This window comes from Panthera onca, chromosome C2 (genome assembly GCF_046562875.1).
Source record: "Panthera onca isolate mPanOnc1 chromosome C2, mPanOnc1 haplotype 2, whole genome shotgun sequence".
Lineage (NCBI taxonomy): Eukaryota > Metazoa > Chordata > Mammalia > Carnivora > Felidae > Panthera > Panthera onca.
Window position 1 is genome coordinate 116352711 of NC_138347.1, and position 22903 is coordinate 116375613.

The window sequence follows — 22903 nt, forward strand, 5'->3', positions numbered from 1 at the left end:
GCTACATTCCACAGAGTTCCCGGATGAACTCAGCAAAGAGAAAAAGAAACACACACACACACACACACACACACACACACACACACACACACTCTCTCTCATGAAGAAATTGCGATGGTATCAGTAGAAATGTAGGATTTTATCTGGACCTAGAAGGATGGACACTTGACAATGGGTTAGGGAAGGGTGGGTGTGAAAAGGAGGCCACTGATTTCAGATAGAGAGTATGGCCTGAGCATGTTTAAATTTTAGATCCTGGGCTAAACTGCAAACAATCTTGCTGCCCCTTTCCACCTCCATCTTCCATGACCTCTCCATGGAGGTAGACATAATCCACATGTGATTTGGGTGTTAAATCCACAGATGGTATTTATTGAGCACCTACTATGTTCCTGATATTATTCTGCATATTAGGGGTATATCAGTGAAGAAAAAACAAGGGACAAAAATCCTTTCCCCACCCCTACCCCAATCCATTTGAGACTAGAACAGTTCCCCATAAAAGTCCATACCTTAAATGCTGGAAAATATTCCAAAACATCACAGCTATGTGTGATGTCAAGTATTCCTTGACATGACCAGTGTCATAGACCACCATAACATCCACTTGAGATCCTAAAGCTTAACTTGGCTTTACTGCACCCGATGTAGTTGGGCATTAGATTGGGAATTGGCCTGTCTCTGTGCAGTAATGCTACCCCTAAGCTTCCAGCCTGTCTCACCTGTTACAATTTAGTAAGAAAAATAAATGACAGCAGATGTTATACCCAGTGACATTAGGGAGAATTGCACCCATTTAGTTCAAATCAAGCCATTATTCACCAGCTGAAGATAAGAGAAGTTACTTTTAAAGGCTTCTGAATCAATGGGAAAATATTTGCTGAAACAATGAACCCAAAAGAGATAACCTGACTACTCCTGGGGGAAACATTTTCTTAAATTTCCCACAATTTGATATGCTATTCTGTAAGGATAGAGTGTTATAAAAGGATATATTCTGGTTTCTATGAAGATGAGAGGAACTTCTTTACATAGTATTTCATTTTCTTGCATTTATTAGAAAAACGATATTTGGGTACATTGTATAAAAATAATTGTGAGCAGCAATGTTTGAGTCCTTGCAATCAATGCAACTTAATGTCTAGTTGCAAAAGGAACTTACAGGATCAGGAAAAGTGAGACAATAAAATAAAACTAATCAAGCAAGATTAAAAGACAAAGTCTGATGAAGTTGCCAGGCTTGGCTATGAATCTATGCGACCTTGGGAAAGTTAATTAATCTCTCTGATTAAGAGAGCAATTGTTACAATCATAGCTTCAAAAGAAGCAGCTGTGAGTTTTGGATTGTGAGACTTGTTTGCTCTTAATTGTATAATCACCCTGAACTGATACGAGCAAGCTTTTTTCAGATTCCAGGACCTCAAGTTGGCTATTCCAAAATGGAAAATTATTTTTCTCTTCCTCTCCTTTCCTCTCCTTCTTCACTTGCTTCTGGAATGCTTCTTTGCGCTTATTGTACGCTAGGCATTCCCTCGGCCAATATCCAATTGTCTTCCTACCACCCACTGTCAGGACACCCAATGACTGTGCATGACATCTCCAGTCTTCTTGCCTAACAATTACTGGTTGTAATAGACACTTGAAACAGCACGGTCAGATCCTGATGCTCTGTTTCTAACCCACTACATTTAAGAAAACTCACAATGGTGGATCTCTAGTAGAGGGGAAGTTAAATAGGTCATATATTTAACAAGCCTAGGTTCTCAGCACAAAGGGACACTATCCTGTGACCTCCCCACTTTCTCTCCCATACTCCAGGCTTTTTGAGTCAGTGTCAGTTATAGAAACTATGGAAACAAACCACAGAGAAAATTCGTATGCTGCTATGCTTATGTTCATAGTCAACTCCACGCCCTTCACATTACTTTGACGCAGAGTAGACAAGAAAGGAAAACCTTTTAGAATTCAAGTGTTTCAATTCCTCAGCTTTCATAGACTTCGGTTTTTGTCTCTAACTGGCTGGATAAAAAAGTGGCCCATGTCAAGTAGTCCCCAAACTTATCTTCCCCCTTGTCATACCAAGATAATATGGCAAACAGTTTAGTTGCCCCCTCCACAATGCACAATTATCCGCATTTGGATACCCAACTCAATTATATTTCCTAGTCTCCCCTGTGATTAGGTATGAATAAAAAATTCATTTTTCATTGATGAAATATAAAAATAAGGAAGCAGAACTTCTGCTTAAAAGACACTAGCCCTGGACATGCTATTCCTGTTTTCTTCCCATTTGGCTGAAAATGAATATAAATGAATAGAATAACCTTGGAAATCATATGTAGAAGACGGATTTCTAGAGTTTCCAATGTGTAGCCCAGTAACTAGGAGTCTTGACTGCACATGGGAATCAGGACACTTCTAAAATGAACTAGTGGCTAAGGTTCAAACATAGGATTCCAATTTAATTATTTTGGCTTTGGCCCCAGGAATATTATTATTATTACTGTGCTATTATTGTTTCAGATGCCCTGGTGTTTCTAAAGTAAGAAGCCTGAAATGTCGCCCAGTGCAGTAAGTGGTTACTCCCTAATTTGCCCTTCCCTGCTCTCCCTTTCCCTTGAGATAGATGCCTTCCATGCCCTTAAGCACAGGATTCAACTAATCTATGCCTACAAAGAAATAACAATTTTTTTTCCTGTAGCGGCTAATTGGAGTGGGGAGATTCTACAGGAGAGAATCAGAGTTCTCCATCTAATTGTTTTTTTTTTTTAATGTTTATTCATTTTTGAGAGACAGAGAGAAACAGAGTGTGAGCAGGGGAGGGGCAGAGAGAGAAGGAGACACAGAATCTGAAGCAGGGTCCAGGCTCTGAGCTGTCAGCACAGAGCTGATATGGGACTCGAACCCATGAACTGTGAGATCATGACCTGAACCGGAGTAGGACACTTCACCAACTGAGCCACCCAGGAACCCCTATAGTTCTCCACTTAAAACAAATGAAACAATGAAACTTACTCTTCAGTTACCAAATTTGCCTCTCATGGGCCTCTCTGCCTTCACTCTTGCCCAGGCAGCCAAAAGGAGCCCTTAAAATGATGAATCAAATTATGTCACTCAAAGCCCTGTAATGGCTCTCCATTTTAATCAGAAGAAAAGCTAAAGTTGTACAATGTCTTAAAAGGCCCACACACTATGGTGCCTCTGAGCTCAACACCTACTTCTCTTCCCTTTGTTCATTCTGTTCCTTATCTACTGACCCCTTTGTTGTTCCTGGTGTATGCCAAATACTTTCCACCTCAGGCCATTGCACATACTCTATTTCTATCTAGAACACTCTTACCCAAGTATCCAAGTGGCTAATTTCCTCACTTCCTTAAAGTATTTGTTCAAATGTCACCTTTTCAATAAGGTCTACTCCTCATCCTACTTAAAATCTCAATTTTACTACCCTTAGCATTTCCAAATTTTCTTTTGCTGTTCTACTTTATTCACTTGAAAATTAATACATTACTACAAACTCTATAATTAACTTATTTATGATGTTTACTCTATTGTCATCTTACCCCCACGAGAATGTAAGCTCTATGAGAATAAGGATTTTTTTGTTTTTGTCTAATTTGTTCTTTTTTTTTTTAATTTTTTTTTAACATTTATTTATTTTTGAGACAGAGAGAGACAGAGCATGAACAGGGGAGGGTCAGAGAGAGGGAGACACAGAATCTGAAACAGGCTCCAGGCTCTGAGCTGTCAGCACAGAGCCCGACGCGGGGCTCGAACTCACAGACCGCGAGATCATGACCTGAGCCGAAGTCGGCCGCCCAACCGACTGAGCCACCCAGGCGCCCCTAATTTGTTCATTTCTATATCCCAAAACCCCTAGAACAACATAGAGTAAGTACTCAAATGTTGAATGAATTAGTGAATAAACTAAAATTTCTAACTCATTCTAGAAAAGTTTTTTTTTTATCTACTACAGAGAGATCAAAGAAATATAAATGGTTTCTATCCCCAAGGACTTCAAAGAAATGTACACAAATTTGGTTTTTGAAGGGGAAGAAAATGGTACCAACATTATGTGATCTGTAGGCCTTCAAGTAGAAGTCTCACTCCAAAACATCTTTCTACACACACACACACACACACACACACACACACACACACACATTGCCTTATTGCTTTATGTTAGCATTGGATTTCAGACTTAGGCCTTTATAGGCTGATGCTTAGAAGAGATTATAATTGAAAGGAGAGAGAAAAATGCTAGCAGGTAGAATTGAAGAGTGATCATTCTGGGAAGGCAAGAAGCAGAGTCTCAGGAGAGGGAAGAGCAACGTCTCTGAAAAATTCACTTGGTTAGCAATATTGCCTAGAAATTATCCAAATCACACAATTCTATTTTAGTCAGTGGAGGGAGGTTAGAAATCTGCTGTGGCACAATGGCTGGCACATAGTAGAGACTCAATAAATATTTATTCAATGAATGGATGAAGGAAGAGTAAGCAGCATGATTTATCATTGTCTTTTTATCATTTATTTTTCCCTGCAAAATAAGGTCTACTTATTTAGATTAATATGCTCACTTTTTGTTCTTCCTCTCCCCACAAAAAGGCTGGGAGGTAAAAGGATAAAACAAATGTTTCAGCATAAAAACTATGTGCGATATTTGTGCAATATCTTTCTATCTGTACCTGCTGTGCATAATTTCAGAATTCACTGCTTTCATCAAGTAAAGAAAACCCATTTGCTCTTTCATCTGTGTATCATCTCACACTAATTTTCATCAAAACCAGCCAAACCTTTATGGACTACCAGTCCCCAGGATTCCTGCAGGACTCCCCTGTCTGCCTCTGATATAAGCAGAATTAGGCTCTGAGTCTGAACTGTGAAAAATTTGAGTTGTTTTTGTAAGCTACGGTAAGCACAGTGTTTATATCTGGAAAATTGACCTATCGATTATTGATGATTGTTTTCCTAAACAGAGAATCTCATGAATTTCACATGCTTATGACTTTTTTGGTCTTTAAAACTCTTATTCCAAATCTGACATCTTCTGCGTGCATCAAGCGGACCAATCTTAAATACAAAGAAATGCGATCTATTATTATCTCATATTCATGAGAAAATAAATGCCATTGCTCTAGGCATCCTACCTCTTTTTTAGGAAGTTGTCCCTCTCCATACCAAATCCTCATTCATTTACTTATGAAGTTCTTTGTCTCAGCTGACATTGTGATCATTTGTGAGTTAAATTTGAACACTGACTCATTATCTGTTGCCATGGATGATGAGATGACAATGCTGCTCTGGAAGTTGATGATACTCACCTAGTTCTACATCAAACCTGCCAAAATTTATTGGTGAGAGTACTGCCTCTACAAGAGCTAAAATAGCTATGGTTTGAGCACAGAGTCTTATCACTGGAACAGCCATGATGCCGGGTCCCAAGGCCATAGAAAATTTAATAAGCCATTCATATGCCAAGGCCACATTATGTATTCTGTAACTTACCTTATTCTAAAATAATGATGTATTTCATATCAAAATGACATCAATCACTTTCCCTTATTTAAATTTCAGTGCACTGAATGCTTTGAGTTCTGTGCTTTAAAAATCTTACAGCCTCCATTTATTATGGTTTTGGCTAAAATGCCTTAGTGGCAAATGTTGTGTATATTGGGGAAAAAGGAAATCCATGAGGAAGTCAATTGGGGTAGTCTTGTAAAGGAACAGTGTAAACTAAATTCTGCCATTTTTCTCAGCCTTCCATGACAAATCCATTGTTTGCTTGGTCTCTGTCTTCCCACAAGATGAATTCGCTCTAAAGGGACCCTATGAATCCCTGAGAAGTCTAACTCCCTGGCGTTTTATCCTCAAGCCTCCCTAGTTACTTCTATATGTATTAACTCATGATGAGAGATAAGACACCATCATACCACTTCCATTCCACTATGTAAAAAAGGTTTCAGGTACTAAAGGTTTTACGGATAGAGTCTCAGTCAAATATGGGAATATTATATGTCAGCTTCAGTGACAAAACAAACCTTAAATATAACAATATTACTTTTATATTTTAAATTATAATTTAACTGAAAAGAGAACAATCCTATCGGTGTCATCATCTTCAAGCAAAAGAGTACAGAGCTGAGTGTACAGTCATTGTTAAAATGAAAGAAAAGTACATAAATCAGAACACTAAGAAAGATGATTATAGATTTGGAGGAGAGAGAGAATGGAGGACCAAGCTTAAAATTGTAGGAATTTCAGAGTGAAAAAAAATGGAAACAGACAAAATAATGAATGACATAATAGAAGAAAACTTTCCTGAGCTAAAGAAATTCTTCATTCTATAGATTAAAAAGGATCAATAAGTTTGTAACAAATGATTTAATCAGGTATGGTTTTGTAAAAGTACACATGCCTAAATTCAATCCCTGAAGATTCTGATTGATTGATAACTGTATTTTTTAAATGCTTCACAAGTGATTCTGATATATATCCTTAGTTTCACAATGATTCTTCTAAACATACTTGTTATAGAAAAGAGTAAGTATATATCTAGTTTTTTTTAAAAAATTGAAAGAAGTAGAAGGGGAAAAGGAGGAAGAAGAAAGGAAAGAAAGAAGAGAAAGATAGTTGATGTTTTAAAATCAGGAAGAGAGTAAGTAAGAATGGTTTAAATGAGTTAAATCCTTACCTATTTTAAATTTATTATTATTATTACTTTTTTTTTTATTTTGAGAGAGAGAAAGCAAGGGAGAGACAGAAAGAAAGGCTCAAGCAGGCTCAGCACTGTCAGTTCAGAGCCTGACACGGGGCTGGATCTCATGAACTGTTAGATCATGATCTGAGCCGAAATCAAGAGTTAGATGTTTAACCAACTGAGCCACCCAGGTGCCCCAATTCTTACCTATTTTAATTTGAGGTTCACATATATTGTAAAAAATTAATAAATCAATAAATCACCTGGAGAAAAAAACTTAATCACTGAAAAACAGTTACAATTGTTACAAGTGGTTTCCTCTATAGGTTAAGTCTTTTGGTGCGAAGGACAGGCAAATATTATAAGACTGTACATAACAGTTTTATTATTCCCATGCACTATTTTCAAATACAATGCTAAAAAATGAAAAAGTGATATCATTGTATTTATAATAATTACTAACACTTATTGAACATTTATTCTTTCCATGTTACAACCATACTAAACATTTTAACTGTATTACCTATTTAAACATTGAAAAAATCCCTATATAGTAGGTAAAATTATACCTATTTTCCATAGGAATAAACTATGGCTTAATGAAGTTAAGTAACTTGTCTAAGGTCATAGAACTAAAAATTTCTTCTAGAGTTAACATAAATATCAATGCTTATGATAATTGTACATAATAATTAGGAACCTCTTTCATATCAACATGTTTATCATATTTTAGTAGTATTTTGAGAAAATAAACTTTTACTTCAATTTTACACTTTCAGAAATATGCTAAAATTTGCTAATATGCTAACTGCTAGTTTTCATTTTGTTCAGATTATGTTAATTTTCTTAACAAACGTAACACAGTAATGAACACATTATAGAAGGTGTCACTTTCACATTTCTCCAGAGAGTCTCAAGGTTGCAACATCATTATTGAGAGACTGTCAAATATCAAAAAACAGCTTTCCTTTGGAAAAACAAAATTCAAGTGACTTTGCCTTCTTGTTTGTTTTTTTTTTTAGTTTAGTTTCTCATCTCTTCTTCACTGTTTTTCTTCTGCATTCCTGATCTTCAAAGAAAATTATTAATCTCTGACATTCAGTATGAAGAAATATATAAAGCTGATTCTTCCAGAGAAGCAAAATATTACACCAAAAATAACATAAAATGAGTCAAACTGTGGAGTGAATGTCTGTCCAAACATTCCTCTAGGGCAGGGATTGGCAAACTCTGACCCACTGGCCAAATGCAGCCCAGTGCCTGGTTTTGTTTTTGTACATCTCGCCAGCTGTAATTGGTTTTCATAATTTAAATTGGTTGGGGAAAAAAAATTGAAGAAAGAATAATATTTTGGGACATGTGAAAATTATGTGAAATTTAAATTTCAGTGCCTATAAATAAAGTTTTATTGGAGCAGGGTCTCACTCCTTCATATATATATTATCTATGACTGCCTTTATGCTACAACAACAAAGTTATATTTGCCGAACAGACTAGATGCCTCTGAGAGCCTATAATACTTACTATCTGGACCTTTGCAGAAAAGAAAATTACCATATTCTGCTCTCGGACAATGAAAACTTTCTAAGTGTCAGTACTAGCTATTATTAATGGAGAATAAACACTGTCCAGTTTTAGAGGTCTTAATAACATCCTCACCACTTTCAGGCAAATAACAAACCAAAAGTTACAATGCAGATGTAACCTACTCAGGCATTTACATGAATTCACACAAACTATTAAGAAGACAAATGTAGTGAGCAAAAAGTTCATTTTTATTTTGTGATATTTAGATATCCACTGGATACACCTCAAGTTTGTTGGAGACATTATCTCCCATAGTTCCATTATTTTCAATAAAAAGACAATTGCTTCTGTAGGAAGAAAGCATATCCTGCTACAGCTGTATCAACAGAATATTCTTTTCTTTTGGAATGCAGCTGACGTTGCATGTCAAGTTTGACATACTTGGCCAATGATGCAAAATATGACCTTCAATGCCCATGAGCATAAGTTTGGAAGACTTCCCCTGAATGAGTTTTATTTTTTTTTTTTAATTTTTTAAATTTTTTTTTTGGAGGAAGGGGGCTGGAGGATAGAATTATGGGTCCTTATTTTTTGATTTTATAATTTATATGCTTTATTTAATTCACAATTCTATAAAGTATTTGATTAAAGTATTCAATCTTCTACAACATTTTTCTTATGTAGAGATTTTAAATGCTATATTTAACACTAAATATAGATTTTTAACACTATAGATTTGGAGTTTAAACTAAGTACTAATCACTGACCATGGTCAATGCCAGGGGAGATTTCTAAGAATTGTGTGCTATTGAATTCAGAATATTCCTCTAGCAACCATCTATTCAAATAAACACTGTTTTGATTTTTAGCATTCATAAATTCTCTTAGTGAACAATAAACAAGAACAGCAATAACAACAACAATAATATTTCCATGTTTCAAATGTGTTCTTAAATGGTTCCACCTAAATCTCCCAAACTCCAGGTCTGGAAACACTTACCGATAATAAAATAGCTTTCAGTTGGTTAATCTAATATTCTTGGTCTATACTAGCATTAAAAAAACATAATTTAACTGAGTAAACTTGAAAGTCAAATTGGCTTTCTTCAACAATTCATGAATTGGGGAGCATCCCATCTAGCAAATTGAGAGGAGATCCAAAGAGTTGTACAAAATGGAAGAATTTAATAAGCAGAAGGGGGCAGGGGCAAAGAAAGAGAGGCTTACCTCATCTTCTGGGGGATGGGACAGGAGGGATCTGTCAGGCAGGTTTCCTTACTATTGCTGACCAGGAAATTTCGGATTGACTGGGTTAAGATATGATTACTGGGAAAAAATAAAACTGCAATTAAGTTAGGTACCAAGTCTTGGTTTGCTGAGAGCATTTAGCACAGCTGACTCCATTTTGGACCTGTTTCTTTTTTTAACACTAGCAAACCCATCTTAATTGTCATTTTAAGTCGTTACAATAAAAGCCTACTGAATGTTGAAGACTTATCTATCATAGTTATATTATAAAGTTATATATAGTTAACCTATAGTACATTGACAAGCAGATAAGCTACATTGTCTGACTTCTAGAAGAACTAAACACAATTTATATGCATATGAAATTGGAGGCTGATATGCACCTGTCTAAATAAATAGACACTTGCTTTATAGTCACTGTGAAGAGGTACTGAGACGAGGGCATTCAGAAAGTCCCATTCTCTGTGTGAGCATTAACAAACTGAAGAGCAAGTATAACTTTATCCATTGTCCCCAAAAGAACGACATCACTAAATTATTACTGTAGGAATTAAAATATTTTCCTAGAAGATCTAAATCGCAGGATGGTGGATGAAACACATTTTACACTTCTTTGACCTATTGAAAGTGTCCAATGTTGTTTATGCTTACCCTGAAAGTCAAGAGTTCCTTGTGAGGTATTAAATAAATCCTTTCTTTCTTGAAATGATGTAGTTTTACATGATAAGTATACTTTTGAGAAAAAAGGTGAGTAATGCTCCTTCAAGTGACACTGGACTTCCCACCAAATCCTGTTCACCATAGAGGGACTCTAAACAGGTGATTTCTGGGGCGCCTGGGGGGCTCGGTCGGTTGAGCGTCCTACCTCGGCTCAGGTCACGATCTCACGGTCCGTGAGTTCGAGCCCCGCGTCGGGCTCTGGGCTGATGGCTCAGAGCCTGGAGCCTGCTTCCGATTCTGTGTCTCCCTCTCTCTCTGCCCCTCCCCTGTTCATGCTCTGTCTCTCTCTGTCTCAAAAATAAATAAACGTTAAAAAAACTAAAAAAGAAAACAGGTGATTTCTGCCTAGACTTCCCCTTCCGCTCTACAGAGGACATCACTAAGATGCACCAGGTTCTACCTGCCATCCGTTTCTTCTTTTGTTTTCGTCACAAACAGGTGGCCAAAAACTGGTTGTTCGTTAGAAGAAACACCTCCAAGTTGTTGCCACCTTCCATAGATTATCTAAAGACATTATTTGTGGGTTTCTCTTTAAAAAAAAAATTAAAGAATAAATGCCTAGAATCTAAAACAGTCTTCGCAACGCTCGATTCTTTCCAGTCTCTCTGAATGAGATGCTATTGCAAATGTAAGTTCCGATAATTCATCACCTTAAATCATTGGTCTAAAAGAGCAGGGCAAGACTGTTAGAAGTGTTTTCAACATATTGCACTAAAAAAAGTGTCGGTATCTCTCCTTTCTCTGACTTCAAGAGAATCATCACATGGATGGGACATTGGAAGTAGTGGTTTTGGGTGCATATGGCAAACCTCCCATCTCCAAGTTTATGATGAATGACAGTGAAGTTTGTGGCTGGATAACAGTAGTCCTACATCAAGGAGATTTATGGGGGGGATGCGTTTAGTATTATTCATGAGCCACTTAACAAGCTTCAGCCAAGGATACAATATAGCCTTTGTTTATAGTCCCAGGAGGTCTTTAGAAGGCCTTTGAAAATTGAAGAGATTTTTTGATAAATGGTAGAGGATCTTGAGGTGGGCCTGAAAGCTATAAGTGTATTTTCCTGTTAACTTGAAGAGTCCTACATTTCATCCTAACTTCCCTGTTTCCTCAATAAAAAATTATCAGATATTCTGCTGGTATTTTATTTTGCTATTGTTCTGCTACATTAAATAACCAAGAGGGACACATTTTGTAGAAAAATGTTCATTTCACTCTCTATTACAGGAAGTTGGAGCATCTTAACAGGCTATCCAGACTATTTGAACAGAAATGAAGCAACATATGTTTGAAACTGTCTTTTATATTATATTCTTTATGTTTATGACCCACATTCTTCTCAATGAATCATTATTTATGGCAACTTATGTGTATAATAGTTTCGACTTAACCAAGAACTTCAGTTCTGCAGCTAACTGAAAGATCTGGGAATCAGACAATTGCACTGGTGTGGCGGGGTTGAATTAAATTAGGAAAACAATTCCACCAGTCTTATTAGTGTGAGAAAGAGTAGATGCCTGATAGAACTGTTAACTAAGGGCTGTAGTTGACATATTTAGACAGGAATTGTTAAAATATTTTGGAATATCACTGGCTTCCTGAGCAATTTACAACCAAAAAAAAATGTGACCATGTTAATAAGCAGGAAATCAAAGTACTTTTATTTTAATGAAAACAGAGAACATGACAAGGATTTCACCTTACTTGATTCTTAAAAGTGCTTCAGAAGCATGTTTATTCAATCCATTTTATGGCCACTTTGCATAAGGTCTTGGATTGGAATGTGCCTGAGTCTACAGTTTGAGCTTTAAAAAATAACCGTACTGTTGAAGAGGGAAACCTCATCGGAACGGTGTGGCTTATAGGTTTTATTTTATATCTGATGCTTTTTATGCAGAAAGCTTTATGCTACATAAACTGCTTCACTCTCAAGCCCATTCTTCCCTCCAATTTCAATTATAGAGCCACTCAAACCACAAGAGGTAGGGCCTCAGACTTCCTGTCCCCTACAGTGTCTAATATCACTCCAGCGTGGAAGCAACTCACAGAATCATCTGGCTTAAGTCCATTATTTATTAGATGCAGACACAGACAAGTTACTTACAAAACATCACACCATTTGTGAGGTGCAGGAAACTTCTTTATAAGAGTTTCTTCTTTAATGTTCGTTTATTTATTTTAAGAAAGAGTGAGAGTGTGCAAGCGTCAGGGGAAAGGGAAGAGCAGAGACAGAGGGAGAGAGAGAGAATCCCAAGCAGGCTCCACGCTCAGTGAGGAGCCTGACACAGGGCTCAATCCCACAACTGTGAGATCATAACCTGAGCCAAAATCAAGTCCCACGCACAACTGACTGAGCCACCCAAGAACCTGTGAGGGTTTCTTAATCTATCTCTTATCAAATCCCAGAGATGTTTGAGGATGGTTTAAGTGCCCTGTGCGACAATCAGCAAAACTACTAAATCAATGTGCCTGGAGAGAACACATTTTTAAGAAGACACATCTCATAACTGCTTGGACTTTAAACCAAGTTTAAAATATAGCAATATTGAAGCATCGACATTTAAATATAGTGTGGCTGTTAAAAAAAAATGTGAAGCCGTCATAAACAATCTACTGGCTAGATACTGAAAAATACACCACTTTAAATAATTCAACACACACAAAAGACATGCTAAAATAATTTGAAGGTTAACACATAAAAGCAGGGACAGAGAGAGGAGGGAAAAAGAAGGCTCACTCAAAAATTCTATTAATCCTCACTAATGTTCTGTTTTGCCTCCCCTAGGCACTAATTCTTCGGGAGAATGCCAAAATGCTAGATGATATTACCTTGAGTTTCCTGAGCAGAGAGCTCCTTTTAATAGTATGATACAGCAATGTTTAGTTATAAAGGCTAGCAAGTAAACAGGGGATAATGTTTGTAAAGTGGAAAGTCAATCTGGAGTTCATGAAAGGTATTTTGTTTACACCTCAAATAAGCTCGGTAGCCGGCCAAATAATTATCATGGCCTTCCTTCATTGTTGACATCAATTGCCATTAATACATGCAATGAGGAATTTTGCTGGGGCCAGCATTTTAAAATTGAAGACCATCTCTAGGAACATACTTGTTTATTAACTCCTGTGGCCAGTGGCACCAGCCCTAGCGCGGGCATTTTTTAACATCCCGCTAATTCAAATCTTCAGACTAATAATCTATATTGGGAAAGGCAAGCGTGCTTTAAAGCAAGGGTGCTGACAGTTTGCAGATAAAGGGAGCAAATGCCTTTTAAAAATCTCTACAGGTGCTTATCTTGTTCTGTCAAGGCAGCGATTAGAACACGCAAATATGATCGGGTTCACTGATCAAGGTGATGTGAGTGACTGCCAACAGAAGCCCCCGACATAAAGATCTGGGCCTGGTATTATGTCTGTTTTCAAAGTTAAACTTATCCATATAATCATTTCCTTGGCTGAAATAGAGATCATCTCTAGAGGTGACAAGCAGTTGGCCCTCTCTCTCTCTGCGGAATTTTATCTCCTTGTTAATAAGAAGTGATTCCGTGCCCAAATGTAAAGTTTGTATTGGAAGTAAAATTCTTTTTTCCTTCTGTAAACATCACAGAGAATCGGTTTCAAGATCCTGAAAATGTTGTAGGTTTTCATATTGAAATTCACATAGAAACATAGTGGGATGTATATGTTCCTGATGTGAGTTCCCACTTATCATCCCTCCCCTCTTTCCGGAAGGACCTATCAGCTTGGAAAGCTGTGCTCCGACTTTGGCTTCAGGCTGCAGACAGGTCAGAGTGAATTCCAGGCGGAAGCAAATGGAAGATGGGGAAATGGAAGCAAAGATGAGAGAGCAGAGCAAAATCTGTCTGAGACAGAATCAACTCTCGTCAGATGATTAAACTTCTAACCATTGCAATCCACTCCCCTTTATTCTTTCCTTCGTTCGCTACTCGTTTAAGAGCTAGGACTACTGAACACTGAAACGGGTAACTCAGGAGTTTTTTTTAAAAGAAAAAGAAACCTGGGTCCCTGCCTCCAAGGAGGTTATGTGGGAGACACCTGCATGCAAGTGGCCCTAGTAATAATTTAATGCCTACCGTGCTCCATGCTTCACATAAATTAACACTTCAACTCTCTTATCAAGCTTGCAATGTAGATACTATTTTGATCTCCATTTTACATTTGAAGAAACGGGGCCTAGAGAGGTTAAGTAATTTGAGCACACACAGCTGGTAAACGAGAAAGCCAAATTTCAGACCTGGAGGCACGAGGTCAGGTTCTTACCCCTCAAACCACCCTGCCACTTTACGAGGGACAGACAAGAGAGTAAGAGACACAGGTGGGGGTGCAGGAGGGGGTGCTGGAGGAAGAGGTGTGAGGAGCATGTAGATGGATATGATCAAAGAATCATTTCAGAGGAAAAGAAGGACAAGAGTTGGAACTTCATATTTGACTGACAGTTCCTGGAAAGAAGCAAAGAGTCCTTGTAACGGTTTTGAAAAAAATATTTTCATTTCCCTCTGCTTGTATGTATGTATTGTGTTAACCTTCCCCTTGGTATCAGTTTTTCAGCAACCTGAAATTTGCAGTGAATCTCTCAACAAAAAGGCTATTCTGTAATCATAATTTAGTTTATCTGGAAAGTGTGACTGCACTTCTCAAAGCACAGACATGACTTCTCAACAGCCATGGTTATTTTGGAGGTTAAACACCTGGATAAAACAGGAAATAGCTGCCTTGTTCCTAGTTATCTAAATTTAAATTTAATGAAATTTAATGAAAAGATGTGTTTTTACCCTTTTTCTCTTGTTTCTCTGCAGTTTGGCCCAAATCGCCTCAATAGTCTCCCAGTTGTGATTTACACTTCGGCGGTTAGGAAATCTGAACACCGTTTGCTCTGAAAAACGAGTAAGCACAGAAAATGGGAGGAAAGGTTTTGCATTTGGTCAAAAGTATATTCCTATAAAATTCCATGCAGACAAAGTAAAGGGATGTTATTTGATAGAATGTGCTATTTGAAGCAACAACTTTTGGTTGGAGGCATTTTACACTCATGGTCATAGACAAATATTGCCTCTCCTTTCCTTCCTTCTTTCACAACAAATGTGTATGTTAACTAGAAGCCGACTGTTTCAGGAGATGCTATATTGAATTGTAGGATAGTAAGAAAGTCGTGCAGCTGATATACTGTGAGGGGAGCAGCTTAACAGCAGCTTTAACTGATAATTCCTAGTTTTCTGCAGGCTCATTAGTGTGAACAGTGCGGAATTGGTGAGACACTGTCCTAATCAGTACAGTTGTAGGTTAGGCATTAGACGTTAGGGTTTCCAGAAATTGGACCCCTGATAGCTCTTAGAACTAGAGCCTACGTCTTATTTCACTGTCCCAAACCACTGGAAAAAATAATAGCCACAGCATGTTTAATTTCACTGTCTTGTAAGTATTTGGGGGGAAAAATCTTTTAAAATCACTTTTGGATTTTCATTAATATCTCTTACAATCTCTTGAGAAATTTCTAGCAAAGCAGCCAGCGTATAAGTGATAATTACAAGGTGTGGATTATAACGGAGTATACTTTTGTGTGCTTTTTATTCAGGTGCCTACCATGTCACAAGGATAGTATTCATAATTTATGTTCTCCCTTCTCAGATTTTCGTAAAAATTGCCTTATACGTCTGCATTTTATTTGCCGGAACATGATTATAATTTTCCACTATTTGTGGACTAAGTGGAGTTTCGGAATTCAATCCAGTGGTCACCTAATACTTCAAATGATGAAAATAACATGAAAAACAACCAAGTATTCTGCAACGACATGAAGTGTGAAAGTTTAAGTATTCTGGTGACAGCCTGTAACAAGAATAGAAAGTGGCATCCCATTAATCAAGTTACTTGATATGTTGCAAAAAGGTAGAATTGGTGGAAAACACAGATATTTCCACTATATTCTCAAGACAGTAATGTCTGCAGGTATTCTTGTGGAGCCTTCGTGCTGAGGACCCTTTTGTCCAAAGCATTTTAAGAAGGTCTCCTGTGAGCCCTTTTCATTAATCACCGGCATAGTCCACACAGGAGTTTGCCAAAAGGGCTGGAGGAGAGTCTTGTGTTGAGAGACCTTCAGAAACAGATGACAAGAGCACCCCAGCCCCGAGACGGGGTCATGTAGAGTGGAAATATGAGCTCCTCACCCTTGACCCCTTTGCCTCTTTATTTTGATTCCTTGAACAATGCACGGTTGGCAGGCACAAGCGGTGGCCGGTCCTTCTTTCTTTTGTTAGGCTTGGGAAAAACTCAGGGCAGCTCACTGTGACTCCCACCTAAGGGCTCGCCTGGTTTTTAATTAGAAAGAATTACAACTCACACCATATTTTTTCAAATCATGGTTTTTGAAATGACCCAAGCAATAGCACATTTTTCAAATTTCCACAGTCACATGAACTTGCTACACAGCACCATTTATTTTATGAATGAGAATTTTTCGGTGGATCTGTTCGCGTATTTAAACTGTAGCTGTTGTGTCTCGCGGAGTTAATATCTTTTCGAAGTGGTTCCACAAATGCTAGTGGACCCAGATCATAGGAGGACATTAAGAAAAAGGACTGCAACTCTAGAAGAACAAGATTAACATTATCTATATATATATATGTCTTGGAGAAATAACAGGAACAAAAGTTATAGCAATTTCTCATACAACTACCCATTCAAGTATGACCACGTAGCAAAAATTAAAAGTACAGCTCTTTCTAAAAACACAGCTTAACCTAATTTACTACTAAAATAATCTGATCCCCTTTATAGCTGATGATACTGAGATTCTAAAAGCTTGTGTATGTGTTGCCCCAATCAAGTAAGTTGCCATGGGCTTTTGACCAAGGAAAATAAAAAAAATGTAACATACAAAGAAACTGTGGAGTAAATGTCACATGGCTTTGGTCCCAAGAACTCAAAGAAGAATAAGCAGAGAGTTAATACAACTAACATTCTGGTACATAATACCAGAAAAAAAAAAAAAAGATCCTGCTTTTCTATTTTTCCTAGAGAAATATTTGTCCCTGAATTCCCTTTCTTTTTTCTTTTTTTTTTTTTTCAATTTTCCCCTATCACTTCTTCCTGTTCCCACACAAACAGAAATATTGAACTAAATGTTACCATTTTCAGTCAGAGCTGTTTCACTGGTTAGTATTTACATCCCATAATCTACCTAAACTTTCAAAAAGTTCCTCGTGGTTATTATGGAGCTGGTGCTAGCAAATCTATGTCACATGCAGCCAAAGTAGTTCCATTTGTTCGATTGCAGCTCAGATTCAAGCACAAGCACCAAGGTTGATTATTTTCATTATGGGTTTGAAATTTTAACAATTCCCTTAGCATTTAATGAGACTTTAAAGTAGACTTCACACTTAGTGTTGTTTGTTTTTTAGGCTACTCCATAAATGCTAAATCATTACCTCCTCAATTAGGTGTGTGGCCAAAAAATAAATTAAATGTGACACTTTTCTTCTCTTTGGAACGCATGATTCCTGTCCTGGCACCCTGGAAAAGTGGAAGAATTCATTATGCAATTATTCATTCATTTAAAAAACACTATGTCTATCAAAATACTTTGTGCCGTGTTATTTTTCATCTCAATTACCTACTAAAAAAATGGAAAGAAGCAGGTTTGGGGAGGAAGATTATGGCATGTAAGGTGAAACATCCAAATGTCAAACTTTGGAAGGCAGTTAGAAGTGTAGTCCTGAAACCAGAGCTGATATCAAGAGAATGGACACGTTCACAGGGGAGATATTTTAGAGACAATAGAAAAGATGCTAGGACATATGATTTCCATAAACATCCTTATGTTTTTTCACAATAGTAAAGATAAATTATTGCTTTTTTTCCAGATTTGAAAGCATACTGCAGCGCCTTTAATTTAAAGCAAAATAAGTCAGAAAGATCTCATATGATTTCATTCATATGTGGAATTTGAGAAACTTAACAGATGAGCATAGGGGAAGGGAAGGAAAAAATAAGATAAAAACAGAGAGGGAGGCAAACCCAAAGATACTCTTAAATCCAGAGAACAAACTGATGGCTCCAGGTGGGGGTGGGTTAAATGATGGGCACTGTCATATGTAAATGATGAATCACTGGGTTCTACTCCCGAAGCCAAGGCTACACTGCATATTAACTAACTTGAATATCAATTAAGAAATTTAAAAAATTAGGGGCACCTGGGTGGCTCAGTCGGTTGGGTGTCTGACTTCGGCTCAGGTCATGATCTCGCGGTCCGTGAGTTCGAGCCCCGCATCGGGCTCTGGGCTGACAGCTCAGAGACTAGAGCCTATTTCGGATTCTATGTCTCCCTCTGTCTCTGACCCTCCCCTGCTCATGCTCTGTCTCTCTCTGTCTCAAAAATAAATAAATGTTAAGAAAAAAATTTAAAAAAAAGAAATTTAAAAAATTTAAAAAAATAAAACATATTCTCTATATTAATATACTATTCTCTTTATCATAACCTAAGGGATTTCATAAACTGACATTTCCTAAGAAAACCTAAAAAATATCATGACACCGTGTCGATTTTTAAAAAGATTCATTTTCCAGTTAATTAAGCAGAATTCAACATTGCCTCCTATCCTCTCTGTGCTTTTCATTGCGGCTTCTATTTTTCATGAGAACTCTCCCTTTTCAATTATTACTTCCTTTCCATTTGTCTTCAGCTTGGCCCCCTCCCTCTCACATGCCAAGGGTGGGTCCCCATCCCTATTTAAAAATGCTTACACCTCTCCAATTTAAAATCAAACAAACAAAAACCACACTTCTGTCCCTCATTCCACCTCTTACCGTATTCCTTTTAACAGCTAAACTTCTAGAGTTAGGTGTCTGTATTTCCACACACCACTTCATTTGCACCCATGACAAGCAGCCTTCTATGTCTACAAACCCATGGAAATTAGCATCACTAGCACTCCCCGCTGGCTAAATCTAACCTAAATCCCCAACCTCACTCACCTCTGTAGCATATGACACTACGGACGATTTCTTCTTCCCCAGACTCCTCTGACAGCACACTGGTCTGAGCCTCCTTCCCATCCTTTTAAAAACTGTGTGTCTTGAAATTGTTCTGAACAAACCAAAGTTGCAAGAATTATATAAATAATTCCCTTTACCCAGAATCACCTGTTTGTAATATGTCGTTTCTTTTGTCCTCTCTCTTCTTCTCAATAGATGATAGGTAGATAATATATACCAAGTTTTTTCCTGAATGTTTTCACCAAAAGTTACATACTTCCCATTACCCCATGTCACTTCTATACGTATTTCCTAAGAACAAAAATATTCTTGTACATCTCCACAGTACAATGATCAAATTCAGGAACTAAGTATTGGTATAAAACTGTTACCAAATACAGTCCATTTTCTTAATGAAGTTTATGGCTTCTTTCTTTGTACAGACTTTTGTGAAGAATTGCACAATGCATGTGCATAACTCTGGTAGTCTATTTAATATGGACAAATTCCTCAATCTTTCTTTGATTTTTTAAGCCATTGACGTTTTTTAAGAACAGAAACGAATTGTTTTATAAAATGCTTTTTACCTTGTGAGAGTTCTCTCGTTTCCTCTCTCTCTCGAGTGCTTAAACATTTTGGGCTGGATGTACTGCATGAGGAATGTTATCTGCTTTTCAGAATATCAGATCTGGTGGACCATAATGTCCATTTGCTCCTTACTAGTGATGTTAATTTGGATCAATTGGTTAAAGTTTATCTCCACTGTATGCTTATTATTTCTCTCTTTGTAGTAACAGTTGAGTGTCATTATTCAAAATAGTTATGCGCTATAGACTTTCTGTGAACACTGAATTAGCAAGTACTAAACATTGCTTCCAAAGGAAATACAGGGTTAAGTGTCTGAGAGCCTCTAATCATAACATTTTCATCAACCAATCAATCCATAACTTTGTTTTATGAGTATTTCCATTTGTTTATTCAAAGACGCTTTACTCAATATATGTTGTCAACTCATTAACATTAATTGAACGCATGGACAACAACATTGTAATTCATGCCTGAAGAAACTTATCTAACAGTATTTTCTCCACGAGTCATATTATAATGTTCTCACCCTTAAGACTTTCACTTTGGAGACAAGGTAAACAGCAAAATAACCAGCTCACTTGGTTAAGCATCCAACTCTTGATTTCAGCTCAGGTCATGACCCCACAGTTTGCTGGTTCGAGCCCCAGTTTGCGGGTTCTGTGCTGACAGTGCACGAAGTCTGCTTGGAATTCTCATCCTCCTCTCTCTCTTGCCTCTCCCCCTGCTTGCATGTGTGCTTTCTTTCTCCTTTCACAAGATAAATAAACTTAAAAACAATTTTAAAAACAGCAAAACAACCAATAAAAAGCACAAAAATACAAAAACTTGACAATAAATATACCTTGAAAAAGACTCTTGTTTACAGAACGACAGCTGAAATAAGAAGGCAGAGTATTGCCTTGTTCAACCTCAGATGAGAATGTGCACATTGGGGACTTCAGACTTTTTACCCTTTGGTGCATATCCATGAATGACTGAGAAAATGCTGTGAGTGTTGAACTTGGGGTTACCTCCTTTTAAGGAGCAGGTGAATTCACAAATGTGGAATTTGTGAATAAGGAAGATGAACTGTAATAGTAGTTTGTGGGGAGATACTTGATATTATGTAAATAGACTGAACCTCATTTAACCTCTACACTCACCCATGATTCTTTCTTCAATCAGTTTTTACAATTATGGTTGCACAATAGTGATTCCATCATTCTTTCTATATTTATTAATCGGCACCTCGCTGTAAGGAACAAGTTTCCCTTCTCCTCTATCTATCTATCTATCTATCTTCTATTATTGTCAGTAGAAACTCGTGGAATCAACTTTTATTTAATGAATTCTAGTATATTACTATTGTCTGGGTTTATGGGAGTCCCTTCATGTTGGCTCCTGGATCCTTATGACATTTCTACATCATCTTTTTAGTACATATCTCCAGTACCACCAACATTTCAAGCTTATCTTGAATCTTTCCTTACCTCCCTTCTCTTAGAAGTAGCCATCTTCTCAAGCACTGTGGCTTATTTCAGTGGGGAGTGTTCAGTGGAGAATGCTTCTTCCTTTCTTCCTCCCCTTGATGCCCTTTCACAGTCTCTTTCTAGAGTAGTCTTCTTCTGCCACCCCTTACATGCAGGGGTCTTTACGTTTCTGTTTTAGGCCTCTTTTCTTTGTACCTAAATCACTGCATCACATCCATCGCTGCATTTCTCTCTCGGGCATAGGAGTGGTCAACCCGACTTCAAAGATACTTGAGTATCATAGATACTCAATTGATGAACACTTTTATGACCATGGGATAGGGATTAAATCATCCCAAATTGTGTTTTACTCTGTGAATATGCTACTTTTGATGGATATTCTCTAGCCTTCAGTATATCTCGCTATATGTAATAATTCATCATGTCAGAATGGGTTCCTACTGTGGCCCCTTTCTTAGTTTTAGAATTATGTTTCCTAGAAAATTTGAACAAATCAACAAATAAGATTGTAAGATAACATACAGGACACCAAATTAAATTCAAATTTTGGCTAAACCATCAGTAAACATGGGAAACTATGTCCCAAATGAGCTTTGAAATTCCATGATTTATCTGAAATTCAAATTTAACTGGGTGTCCTATATTTCTATTGCTAAATCTGATTAGCCTAGTCAATAGATTATAAATATTTAATAGAATATAACATACGAAGTTATGTAAGTCACTCTCATACTACCTCAAAGTAAAAAGTAAAATTGTGTTGAAAACTTATCAACTGGTACTATAAAAAAGGATGAGAAAAAAAAAGAAGATACAATTTTCCTGACTGGTATACTTTGGACATTTCATGAAAAGCCTCTGAATTACAATTTAATTTAAATTTAAAAGGTTTTTAAACATATATACAAATAAATTCAAGCACTGTTCATCACTGTGATGATGTAGCAGTAGCAGTGTTCCTCATTCTCAATGGTGAGTCGAGTGGGTTGGGCCACATGATATAAAGCAGAATATGATTTGTGGAGGATGCCGGGTAGTTGGTGCAGGATGACATCTAATCTGCACCAATGCCCCAGGTCAGCCCTCTTAGAGGTAAAGACCTTTGCTCCCCAAGTACACAAAAAGATTTGGACTGAGTGGAAAACTCTGTTGGGTAAACAGAAAAACACCAAAAGACCAAACAGTGGAAAGTACAAACAATGGATGTAATTTAATTCTTTCAATACATAACCCCAAATTCTAACATGTGAATTTTTGCAGTAATCATAAAATGGTTGAGGTAAAAGTGTACTCACTGATGTGGATTCATAGTGTGATGTCTCAATCAGTTTGTTTTTCTATCAAAGAAGAAAGAAATAACCAATTAATTCAAATGTGTCTAAGATTTTAATGGTCATACCAGAATTGAGAACTTCAGTACAATCTCATCAAACTCACCTTTTTACTGGAATGTGCTTGAGTTTAATTAAAAAGAACAGATTCCAACTTTGAAGGTGTAAATTTCAGTTACCAATTTAAATGGGAAATACTCTAAATTTTTAGTTAACCAGGCATAGGATCTTTCCATTTTCTCTTAATAAGTTGACTCGACGTTGCAAGTTTGTATAACTTGTACTAGAGTAATGGGTAGGAAGTTTAAGAGTCCTAATATTATATGACATTC

General features: G+C 37.1%; 1 long non-coding RNA gene across 1 annotated transcript in view; it reads right to left on the bottom strand.

Moving 5' to 3' along the window:
* Positions 1 to 21882, bottom strand: part of LOC132683203 (uncharacterized) — a 33146-nt gene extending 11264 nt beyond the window's left edge. Inside the window, exons 1-7 of the long non-coding RNA XR_009612100.3 lie at positions 21241 to 21882; positions 20298 to 20518; positions 19184 to 19295; positions 17638 to 17722; positions 16378 to 16518; positions 14986 to 15086; positions 9455 to 9553 (exon numbers count right to left, since the gene is read on the bottom strand). This is a non-coding gene — a long non-coding RNA (uncharacterized LOC132683203). The remainder of the gene's footprint in view (positions 1 to 9454; positions 9554 to 14985; positions 15087 to 16377; positions 16519 to 17637; positions 17723 to 19183; positions 19296 to 20297; positions 20519 to 21240) is intronic.
* Positions 21883 to 22903: the final 1021 nt, after the last annotated feature.